This window comes from Lingula anatina, chromosome 1 (genome assembly GCF_051362555.1).
Source record: "Lingula anatina isolate TDL-2025a chromosome 1, LinAna3.0, whole genome shotgun sequence".
In the NCBI taxonomy this organism is placed as follows: Eukaryota; Metazoa; Brachiopoda; class Lingulata; order Lingulida; family Lingulidae; genus Lingula; species Lingula anatina.
The window spans coordinates 34400592-34411492 of record NC_141767.1 but is presented as its reverse complement, the minus strand read 5'-3'; positions in this window follow the sequence as shown (position 1 = coordinate 34411492).

The following is a 10901-nucleotide window of genomic DNA, read 5'->3' as shown; positions in this document are numbered from 1 at the left end:
ACAAACCCCAAAGTGGAAAGCCTGTTTAAAACAGCTAGTTAAGCAACTGTATTTCTATGTCATTTTGTCTAATACCAGTGTATTACATCCTGCTCCTCCGTACAATAATGGTTGCCGGGGTGATTTATTTTGAAGGTTAATATTCCACTCTTGCGCTGAGTCGCTCTGTATTGCGGTGTTTTGCGCAATATAGGGACACCGCTCTTAATACCATGACTTATTACTCTAAATTAATCCTTTTAACTTCGTGTTTTAATTGTATTTGTATTGTATTTTATTTGAAACGTCTACAGAAAAGATTTTTTGGATTTTAGACTCTAAATAAATATATAAAATTATTAAATCTTGTGTTTTATTATGCATCTGAGAGAGAGAGAGGGAGAGAGAGAGAGAAAGAGAGAGAGAGACAGGCAAACAGCAACCACAACAACGACAAGATGTAGTGGATAAAAAAGTTTTTTATTTCTTATTTGAATATGATTTTACATCAAAACTGACAAGGACTAATGTGTAAATGTAATTTTTTTTATTAACACGACTGCATATATGTACAAGTTGAAAGGGAATGACTGCGTGGAAGATACATCAGAAAACGACAAAATTGAGAAGTATATTGAAAAAAGAGTATATCACCCTATCATAGCAAAGTAAGATTTTAGAAAATAAACTTTTAGAAAGCATCTTATCATTCAAACATTGATTAGTTTTCTCCTTTTTTTTCAGAGTAAATGATATAACTGGTGGTGATAGACCTACATACTCACACTTCCAGAGGAATATAGCAGTGTTGGTGTTGATTTGGCCTTACATCAACACAAACACATGCTATGATGAAAAGATCATGACCAATGACCTTACAGATTTGGCCAAAATCAATAAGGGTTGATCATGAACTTTCCAAATGTTCCTGTCAGTGTGGCCAGCACTAACAAGAACATGATCCTCCTCAGAGATGTTCTAATGAGTATGTAGACAATGACAACCAGTAATAAAATAAATACTGCAAAATTATTATCAATAAAGATTGCCTTGATGAAACAGAAATATTTCTATGTATTGATTTCATGCATGAAAACTATAAACTATTTGAAAAAAAGGGGTTTTATTAACTTTTATAGATTTCATCCAGAATAAATATAATGCAGAGAAATTTGTTTTAATTTGTTAAATTTATGTTATTTTTATCTTTATAGTTAAAATAGTTGAATTTTCCACACAAAGTGTCCAAAACGAATTGAATATTAATTTGACATTATCTAAAACTTAGTATCTTCCACACAGTCATCACAGTGCTTACAAAGCAAGTGCTATTCAATGTAAATCAGGTTGTAAAAAGGTTGTAAGAAATACTTCTGTATAGAATGCAAAAAATATTAAAATTAGCAATGAAAAATTTGCAGATGCTATCTGAAGAACTGAATGCCATATTATACACAATATAAAATATAGGCTATATACAATTAGGGACACAAGTACTGAGCTACCACCCCAAACAGAACATTCTCAATACAGAGCCAGTTAACGATGAACGTCTTGTAGAAGTGCGTATCACTTCTGATACCAATGCGTTGTTTTTAACTCTTACATTGCGACTACAAGGAGTAAACTCATCACCACAAAACTTAGAGCGACCATGTAGCTCTGTCTTCCTCAAAGCATCGGCAACACTTCTTGAAGTGTGCCTAGAGCTGATAGGGTGCCAAGGAGAACGCAGAAGAGATCTAGGCATAGGTGTTTTACGAGCACGCCTACCCCTCATCCTCCACAGAGGATCAGCCACAATAATTTCCCCCCTTTCGTTTCTCCCCTCACCACCACCATACAAAGCTTTAGTAGCAACAGGAATACGACTAGGTTTAGGTATTCTTTGGATTACAACCGCTGGGCAGTGTGCCCTCTCAGTAGAACGGAGACACCCGTTAACTGCTATAGGGATTCTAGACTTAAAAGTGGTGCTTCCAAAGACATTCTTAAGTGTATTCATGGCAAAGATAAACAGAGTTGAAGCCATAGTGGCTAACACTGTATTTGGTACCTTAGTTTTGGTTCTAAAGATGCCACCACATCCACATGGGCAATAATATGCGTGGTTGTGGACTCCACTACGTGTGGATACAGTTGTACTACACATCTCTGAAAGGAGCAAAATTGTTTTTGTTGTACATAACTGGGTGTGTGTAGATTTTATAGTCATAATCAGCATACAGAAGCATGCATCTGATGTGTAGCATGGGGATAATTGTAGGGATTTTTATTAAGTTATCAGCAAAAAAATATATGTAGGCCTATAGACCTGAAGTCTATATTTCTTTAGAACTATATACAGCAACTTTCGTTGAAAAGATAATATGTTGTTTCACATAAATAAATAAATAAATAAATAAATAAATAAATAAATAAATAAAAGTAGATTTGATGCATAATTCTTCAAAAGTGTTTTCGATAGATAGGCCTATGTCCTATGATTTTTTAAAAAATAGTTTAAAAAATGAAATACCCAAAAAAATATAAAAAAAAAAGGATATCTCAAAATTGCATTTTTGAATACAATTATGCAGAAAGACTCACCAATATCTTTTTCAAGATACAGTGGTAAAATAATGTAGAAAAGGTGAAAGCCTGAGGCAACAGCAGTCGAAAATGCTGAGAAATTCGCTGTGAAGTGACGTAAAGTCTGCTCACTGTGCAAGCTCGTTGTCAACTGACGCTCGTGAAGCATGCTCGCTTTATATACTATGGCGTAATGATCTGTCGGTTGTCTTGACGATATCCGAAAAACAAAGTAGTTTTTGAATTTACTATTAATTTTGCGTATGTTCATCAAATGAAAAATAGGTAAGACAACAGAAATAATTTGATGAAATAAAAATCTCTTTTTTGACCATCTATAGACTAGTTGATTCCATGTTCCACCGAGTTTCAAAATTTTTGAAAAATGACGTGCTTAGGTCTGTTGCCAAAACAAAAAAACTGGCAATATGCCAAGAACGTCACCGACTGACGTCAGCATTTGGCAACTAGCCAATGACATACTCTAACTGCCAAACGTAACACACGTGCAACGTAATGAATATAGACAGAGACGTAACGCATCGACGTAACATTGAGTAGGCCCTAACAACGTAACGTAACGTTGCGGATAAAATCGTCCAATATTGCTTTCAGTGTGATTCGTTGTTAGATTAGATCTAAGCCAAAATCGTTAACATTTTAAAAAATTACATGTAGGCTACGTCAGAGTAAAAAAATAAGCCAAACGAATGCAAATGCAGAGGAGAGGAATCTCTTTTATTCTCTCTCTCTCTCTCTGACTTTAAAATGTAGAGCCTAGGCCTACATCTAATAAGTGTTCGAATCAATCAAATTAAATAAAAATGGGATTATACTGGAATGTAGCATCCAGAAAATGATTGCTTTCATTGTAGTATCTCATTTTTATTGCCAAGCAGTGTTATAGTCAATGGCTTTCAATATTTTCTTTATTATGATATAATGATACGCAGTCTCATTTCATATATTTTCTTTTAGCCTATAACCTAAGTACTTAATGTTCTCCTTCGGTGTCAAGAAATTCATCAGAAAAATATTGTCATCCATAAATTTTAATTGTGCATAAGATGTTTTTTTTTTTTTTTTAGCAAATTTATGCCAAAAACACTTGTCTCTTTTGGACCGTCTTGCATAGCGCAACGTCAGCAACGTAACAATTAATCTACATCATAAATGCGGTTTTTACGTGGAGATGTTGCTATAACCACCGGATAAGCTTCTTCCATTTTACTTGACTCAGAATAATTTGGATTTACTACAGATGTTTCAAAAGGAGGAAAAAATTGTTCAAATCGGTGAGTACTACATTTTTATTTTATTATGGAACGTTAAATTACATAAAATATGAATCGACAAAAGGTTTGTTTCAGCGAAAAGATTTTAGCTTAAAAACTTAAAAACTGATAACCTTAGTTGTAAATGTGAGGTCTAATTAAGACGGGCGGATCCCGGTTAATCTGACGGGTTGGGGGGGGGGGGAGTGAGAAGCCGTGTTTTATTCGTTTTGGTGCGTTTTTGTTTTTATTTTTTTCGTTGTGGGTGAATAAGTGAATACCTTATGTTTTAAAACGGGAGTCGGGGAAACTAGATGAGACAAAGTTGGTAAGTTTAATCTGTGATATTCCGAAATGTGTCTGACTTATTTGTAAAATTGCTATTTTCCAGTGCCGAAAAGTATTTTGATGGTTTTTCTCCATATTCGATCCATATTTCCTTTGATCTTATCATTATACCCTTTATTTTTATTTTCTTATATTTTACGGTTTCACCTTTTCCTTATTTATCATTTTAAGAATGTCTTCATTTTCGCCTAATTCGACCTCATTTTAAAGATCATTTTCTAGAAGAAGCGAACAAAGTATATAGGTTGTTCAAGCATTGGCCAAACAAGGCCGCTTTTATTATACTGGTAAAACCCCACTATCCTAATCATTTTAATAATGTAACACAATGTTACTTATATCAAACTTTACTAAACAAATCAATTTCTTGAATTCAAATTTAAATCAAAGTTAACAAAACAAATCAAATACTTGAAATAAAGTGATATTTATCTAATCACAGCCACAGGGGACCAAATAGATCAAATTACACAAGTTAAAATAAGCATTACTTAATTCAATGTGCACCAAACAGATCAATAACTTGAAATGAAAATGACATTACTTAAGGTGGACCAAATGAATCAATTACTTAAATTCAAAGTTTTATTACTTAAATCAAAGTGAAACAAACAAATCAATTTCTGAAATTCAAAGTGACATTACTGATTTCAAAGTGAAACAAACAAATCAATTTCTGAAATTCATAGTGACATTACTGATCAGATTTTAAAGTGAAACAAACAAATCAATTTCTGAAATTCACAGTGACATTATATAAGTCAAAGTGGACCAAGAAGATCAATTACAGGAATTCAAAGTGGCAATACTTACAACAAAGTGGACCAAGCAGATCAAATATAAAAATTAAAAGTGACAGTACTTAAATAAAAGTGAACCAAATAAATCAATTACTTGAAAACAAAGTGGCATTGATTAAATTAAAGTGGACCAAGAAGTTCTATTACATGATTTCAAAGTGACATTACAGAAATTGAAGTAAACCAAATATATCAATCATTGAAATTCTTGAAATTTCTTGAATTCAAAGTGACATTACTTAAATCCAAGTGAGCCAAGTTCTATTACATGAATTCAAAGTGACATTACTGAAATCAAAGTAAACCAAACAAATCAATTACTGAAATTCTTGAAATTTCTTGAATTGTAAGTGACATTAATAAATCAAATTGACCAAACAAAACATTTACTTGAACTCGAAGTGAAATTACTGAAATCAAAGTGGCCTAAAAATCAATTACTTGAGTGTGAAAGTTTTTTTCACATATATTATTCATCTTTTCATGAACAAAATGCCTCATGAAAATATGGTTATTTGACACCATAAGTATTTTTAACTAAATCTTGTACAATGATAGACTGACTATGACTTAAAAAAATTAAGGTTTACAAGTCTGATTAGACCTGGAATTACCTTGAAGAATGTAAAATAAGACTTTTTTGCATTCGGCTTGGTTGTTTGCATTGAACCGGTGCTTTAAATAATAATTTATAATTATTGCTACTTTCATTTTGGTCAAAATGTTAAATTTTAATTCTGATGGATGGAAAACTGAGGTTTTCAAATAAATCAACAAACAGATGAATGAATAAAAATAACTGTTGTCTGTTGCTTAAACATCATTATCTGTTATCACTTATAAAATCTCCCATACAGTATAATTTGGTGAGATAAAAAATTGCTAGCAGACATTCAGGTGTCACTACAGTCTGGCACTGTATGATAAATCATAAACATCAGTCCGCAATAAAATGAAATATTCTTGTTTGACCATAAAGTATCAGTGATCCATAGTTCACAATAATATACATATCATACTGATAGATCTATGTTGTTATTCCTCCAACTGCTGCCAAAAAGGAGCAAAACTGACAGGCCACTGTTACAGGATCAACAGAAGATCATATCACATCTGATGTACTCTCCACATAGACTAGATACTGATCCTCCCTCATGAAAAAGTCTTATAGGATCCTATAATATCCTATAGGACCCTCTAGAAAACCACCAAAAAAGTGAAACACTACCACCTACATCAGACACATTGAGGCAAACTACCAGAGTAAATGTGGAAGCACTGTCATGTTGCATTCCAACATCTACCCCCACTGAACAATAGATGGCAAGGAGAAGGAATCCTACAGGCACTCTTAGTGACCATAAAACCAGCACCCAATGGACTTTAGGCACTAATTGCTTGTATATGTGGTAAATCCTGTTGCATGAGAGTCAATTCGTATCCTTGCAGGAGGGAAAAAGTTACCATGTACTCAATCGTGCCTCTGTATGAACGAGGAGTAATGTGAAAATTTGTATGTGAATTCCATGTGTATAATTTGGAACATATAGCTGACATTCCGAATGAGTCTATTACCTTCACTATTGATGACTCATTATTTTTTGAAACTCTTTTAATGGAAATTAGAGGCACGACTATATCGACTATATCGTATTCCTCCTAGCTACAAGAATAAACAAGCTTGTAAACTCGAAAATGATTTAGAAAAGTCAATCAATGAACTGGAAACTAATCCTCAATTCCAAGACATTTCAGATCTATTGGAAGCAAAAAAGACAGAATTGAAAAACATCAGACAGAAGAAACTAAAAGGTATCCTTTTGCAAGCAAAAGCAATGTGTGGGTGGAAGAAGGTGAGAAGCCAACAAAATACTTCTGTTTTCTAGAATCTAGACATTACGTGAACAAAACTATACAAAATCTAGAAGTGCAAGATGGTACTGTTATTTTTGACCAAAAGGAAATACTTAATGAAGCTAAATTATTTAATGAACGTCTGTATTCCTGAAAAAAAGGATTCAAAGAAAAAACTGATCTTCGAGCCCTTCTTGACCAATTTAATGTGCCCAAATTAAATGATACTGAAAAAGAACTGTTACAGGGAGAAATCTCCAAGACAGAACTTCTTACAGTTCTAAAGAAAATGAAGAACAACAAATCACCAGGCTCTGATGGCTTTACAACTGAGTTTTACACATTTTTCGGGTCAGACTTGACAGAATTTATGATCAGAATGGTAAATGGTTTCTTCTCAAGATTTTTTAACATAGGTCATGGATACCCCCAAGGTGACCCACTTTCACCTTACATTTTTTATTTGTGTGTTGGGATTTTAATAGTGCTAATTAAAAATAACAAAAATATAAAAGGTATAAAAGTTAAAGAAAAGGAGTACTGTTTACAGCAATATGCTGATGATGCAATAATGTTTCTAAATGGAAATAAGGAAAGTCTAAAAACTGCCCTTGACCTTTTGAATCAATTTTTAAAGTTTTCTGGGTTGAAGCCAAATCTCAAAAAGACAAAAGCTATTTGGATAGGAGCAAAATGTGACTCAGAAGAAAGTTTATGTCCAGAATATGGTTTGGAATGGACAAATAATGACTTTACCATGCTCAGAATTATATTCAACCCTAAACTTGAAAATATTTTAGAAAAAAAATTTTTTGATAAAATAGCAAAAAAAGAAAAAGAAATTAAAGATTGGAATCGTCGCAACATCACACCTCTAGGTAGAATTACATTGATTAAATAACTTTTATTGCCAAAACTGACCCACCTTTTTATGCCTTTACCAAAACCTGATCAAAAGACTATTACTATTTTCTGCTTTCATATGGAACAATAAAAGGAGTAGGATCTCTAAAAACAAATGGTCCAACCCAAAGAATTGGGGGGGGGGGGTGTCAAATGACAGACATAACAACATTTATTAAAGTTTTGAAATTAACTTGGATAAGACGCATACTAAACAATAAAGAAAAAACATTAAAATGGATAAACCTTTTAATAGATACTCAAAATTTTAAAACTGAAAATTTGACGAAATTTGGTGATAATTATTGGGAAGAGTGTGTAGGTAATATGTCCAATTATTTTTGGAAGGAATACAACTGACAATAGTGACAAACTAAGACAATCACTCTGGAAAAAATCTAATATCAAAATAGATGGAAAAGAAAAATTTTACAAAAGTTGGAATATGAAAGGGGTCAGAATTAGGGCTGATCTATTTGAGGAAAATGGCAATATGTACTCCTTTGAAAATTTCTCTGCACTGTATAATGTCATGAGTCCATTCACACATTTTTGGGGAATAAAATATGCTATCCAGAAAAAAATGGCCAGAAATTATAATGTCAAAAGATACCTCAGTATGCTTATTAGACCACATAGACCAAAGTTAATAGAAGTAATGCTTAAAGATAAAAAGGGTCAAGGAGAATCTACAATATTCTACTTAAGGCTGGTCTGAAATTGCAATGCAAGTCATCATATGAAGTGAAATGGGAAAATAAGTTAAATTTGGAAGAGAATTTCAGTTGGACAATTGTTAACAAAAACATCTTTTTAAGTACAGAGAAAACAAAATTGAGATGGTTTTAGTATAGAATAGTGCATCAAATTTTGGCAACAAACAAATACTTGCATTGCATTAAGGTTAAAGATAGTAAAGCCTCAGTCACAACTGGTCGTACAGGCTCTTATGGGCTGTTTGCGTCCAAATTTTGTGCAGAATCTCACGTTCCATGCAAGTCCTTCTTACCAAGACAGCCCGTAAGCACATACAGAGGATATTGGGCATGTCCAAAAGATTCTATGAATAGCCTGCGAACAGCGAGACAGCAAGCATAACTTGCTCTCCTAGCAAGGAGTTCGCAAGTGGGACGTGCGATTTTTAAAGTACCCTCATAAGATAAACCGTGATCCATGATGCACATTGCAAGCAATGAAGGAGCAAGTGCCCCATTCATGTTGAGTACGGCTTACACCCTCACAACTTAAGAACAAATTGGTATTTACTGCGATAGTACTTCACACTTGAGTCACACCCACGCCAGTAGTATAAAAGGCGTGTTCACATCGCACCGTCTCATTTCACCAGTGGATGTGAATTGTACACCGAAAGTACCTTATAATTTTTATATATTATATTTAATATTATACAAAAAGTCTGCATTAAATATGCCTCCAAAAGGAAGGGGTAAAAAAGGCAAACAACAAAGAATGGAGGCGGAGGAAAAAAGGGTAGAAAGGAGGCCGTTGTCGAGAGGCAGGTAGAAGCAGAAGCAGAAAATGAAGACACAGAAATAGGAGGCCTACTAGAATCTGACTCCACCAACACTTCCACAGGGAAGAGAAATGTACAGAAGATGTACAGCTTCAGAGCTGAGGAGGAAGAGAAACTGGTAGAATTTTTCTCCACCCATGATTGCTTTTATAACAAGGGATCACATCAGTACAGCAATATAAAAAATAAGAGGAAGCTTCTGGAGGGGATAGCTACTAAACTTGACACAGAATGCGAGTATTCATTTTCATTCCAAATTTTTTAATGGTACATTTGTAATCAAAAATCTTCACTCTGCTTATATATGTGGGAGAATTTGGTTGATATTGACGTAACTATACCTTATGTGTGCTGACTTCAGATGACAAGATTCAGGGATGGTTTAAAAACCAACGCACTGCTGTAGGAAAGCTTTTCAAGAAGAAGTCTGGTGATGCAGCAGACACTCTTACTGCAAGGAAAAAATGGCAGCTATCAAGTTTTAATTATTTGAAGCAACACATCATGCCCAGATCGTACACTCAGGACGCAGGATTGGTAAGCATAGCAATTTTTATACATGTATGTTATACTTTTTTTGTCCTCTTCTTGTTATCTTTTTGTGTTTACCTAGTGAATATTAATTAATAGTCCTATGACTTCCAGTTACCGATATCTGCTTTCAGCTGCCTGCTAGGGCAACCAACAGCGAGGATAAGGAGGGACCAGATGGGGAAACTGCCAATACAGCATGCAGCATGCAGTGTTATGCTGTCCTCAAGGCGTGGCACAAAGAGGTCTAGTAAGGTTGAGGAAGCGCTGTTAGACTTCTTGTCCAGACCCAGATCATCCCAAGTGTTGGCTAAGAAAGTATGTACAGTAGGCTATGTATGTATGTATGTATGTATGAATGTATAATTATTTTTAATATTTTTTTTTTTTTTTTTGTGGAGGGCCAAAAAGTTTATATATCCAAAAAATAACATTAAAACAATATAAGATATACCTGAAATTATATGTCTTTTTGTATTTTTATGACTGCAGATAGAAGACTTGGAGTCAGCCCCTGTGGATGAGCGTGCAGTGTTTGGGCATTGGTTCTGTGCCCGTATCTCCAAAGTCCCAGATTCCAGATGGGATGAGTTTCAAGATGAGGTACAGAGAGTCCTCAAAGCGTACACACGTTCAGATAAATTGCCTTCACAGCCTCCCTCCCAGACGCCCACTGTACAGTCAATTAATGTCCTCCCACAGTAGCAGCACCATCACAGATCGTCCTGCCTCAGAGACTGGCCTGGCAATGGCCGCAAAACCAGGAGTGGCAGCTATACCCGCTCCAACAACAGCAACTACAGCAGAAGTGGCATCAACCACAGCAGCAGACACAGCAGCAACAAGATATAGTAATTCCAACCTGCTGCTACAGCACACCAGTAACAGAGAGTTCCCAGGTTATTAATATTTTTACGTCAGGTGGCAAGTTTTAATACAATTAACAAATGTTGTTGTTTTTTTTAATCATTCAAATATTTTAAGAAAACATTATAATGTGAAAAAACTTTGGCACATATAATATTTAATAGCGTTTAACATTACACAGACACCACGCCCTCAGTCAACGGATGTAAGCAGCATGCCTCCCTGGACAGACAACTTTGT